This window comes from Penaeus chinensis, chromosome 34 (genome assembly GCF_019202785.1).
Source record: "Penaeus chinensis breed Huanghai No. 1 chromosome 34, ASM1920278v2, whole genome shotgun sequence".
Lineage (NCBI taxonomy): Eukaryota > Metazoa > Arthropoda > Malacostraca > Decapoda > Penaeidae > Penaeus > Penaeus chinensis.
The window spans coordinates 21,607,851-21,610,350 of record NC_061852.1 but is presented as its reverse complement, the minus strand read 5'-3'; positions in this window follow the sequence as shown (position 1 = coordinate 21,610,350).

Genomic DNA, 2,500 nt, shown 5'->3' with positions numbered 1-2,500 from the left:
TATATGCATGGACCTACTTATAAACACATTACTACCCAGCTTTCCCACTTAGGAAGCATTCGACCGAATTTCAATAAACACGAACATTTTCCAACTCCAAAGTCATGACTTGCAACATCTAGACCTCGTGCGCTGCAACAAAATACGTTCAATTCAGTCACGCGCTTGCAAAGGTGTCCAGACTGATTCAGGGCGACAGGCTTCAGAAACTTCGAAGTTGCAGCTTCATTGCAGATGACAACAGCCCTTTGGTGAGAGTGCACAGTTTTTCACACACACACACACACACACACACACACACACACACACACACACACACACACACACACACACACACACACACACATACGCACACATATGCACACACACACACACACACACACACACATATATATATATATATATATATATATATAGTTAGACAGATAGATAGAGAGAGAGAGAGAGAGAGAGAGAGAGAGAGAGAGATGTGTGTGTGTGTGTGTGTGTGTGTGTGTGTGTGTATGTGTGTGTGTGTGTATGTGTGTGTGTGTGTATGTGTGTGTGTGTGTGTGTGTGTGTGTGTGTGTGTGTGTGTGTGTGTGTGTGCTGTATGTTATAGGTATATTATAAATATGACTGTTCATTTATGTTTATTATTTTATTTCCTCATTCAATTATACATAATCATGTCGCAGTAACAGTTGATTATAATAACGTTGATACCATAGCAGTAACGATAACCATGATCACCATCACAACCAAGGATAAAAACGGTACTAGAAGCTAAGAACGAATAAATATAATTCCAGCGATGTTGTTGAAGTTACTCTAATAAGTTCCCCACACGGAACAGTTACTAGCATGACTCCGGTCGCCGCCACCCGTTACTACGCAACATATGGTTCAGTTTACTTACAAAAAAAGGAGTAACTGTGTGTTGTCAATACTTTGCTCTCCGTCCGAGGAAAACGTTGAATTCTGGATTGAAGAAAATGATATCCTGTCATCTTTAAACTGTAATTGGGGTCGTGTCTTGTGGTAGGTTGTTCCGACTAATACCATTTAAATCATTTATCAATCTATATCAGTTCACCATCGACATTTTACATATAGTTGTATATCTGTCTATACAACTATCTGCCTACCTACCTATCAATCTCCCTGCCTATCTAGCTATCAATCTCCCTGCCTATCTACCTATCTTATTACCTATTTATCTATCTGTTTACCTGTCTAGTTACCTATGAATGTACCCATCAACCTGCCTGTCTGCTTACCCCATTGGTAAACAGACAGGCATGTACATAGGTAGATAGGTAGGCATCTATCTTCCTACTTATTTAGCTACCTACCCTATTATCTACCTACCTCCCTTACTCCCTCCCTACCTTTTAACCTACCGATCTATTCTTCCTGCCCATTCACATCTATTTATCTATCGATCCTTCAACTGAGGATGTAAAAGTGCTAAACATCTATTTCGATTTGTAATAATCTAGTGTTGTTATTAATGGTGCATGATTGTTTACTAGAATATCACCAGTAGCAATTATGGGTGTATGAAGCTCCTAACATTCATTTTGAGTTTTTGAGAATTGCATGACTGTTGATAAAAAATGTCCTTCTTTATTGAACAGATATTATTGTCAGGTAATTTAATTTCTAACTGCATCACAAGCATCCTTTATTCCGAATCTACCAATGTCAACTATATACAGAAAAGGTATATATGAGATGGAATTGACACATTTAATTAGTCTTCTAACTTCATCAGAACTGTGGAAAAGATGTCGAAATGCGTTAGTTACACCTCGTGTTTTATGGTGTTATTCTTCGTCCTCCGTCCCGTTTTCTATATATGTCACGACGAACGCTATAAAGCCAGATATTTTTTTCACATACTGTACTGTGGTTTATGAATCGATCAGAAACTGCATACATCCCACACCTGGCCAAAGGTCTTAAAAGGTGTTGAAAAGTAGACGAGTTTTTTTTTTCCTTTCTCTTTCTCTTTCAAATAACATAGAACTTTCATATTTTAAAACAAAACAAACATCCAGAAAGCAAACCAACAACAACAATAAAAGAACGAGAGAAAGAAAACCGAATGAAAAGAAGGAAGAAAGAAAGAAAACTAAATTGATTCCAAAGAGAGAGCAGAGGAGGGCACGCATGACCGGCCGATATAGCTCAGTAGGCGTGGTCAATATGTAAAGTTGAATGAAATGACTCACGTTCATGCTTTTTCCTAAGACTTACTCAGACCATAAGCAATCGTTACACCATCTCGAGAGAATGTGTTTCACAGCTGGAAACCTTTATCTGAAATCCTGGATAAAGAAAATTAAGCGTCGATGGAGGAGAGAAAAAAATAGAATAACATGAAGGGAAATAGAATAAAGATGAACATTTTGATGAATATTTCCGTTTCTATTATTCTTTATCAGTATTAGTATTATAATCGTTATCATCTTATAGGTATCATAACCATCATTATCATACAATTATTCTTATCATT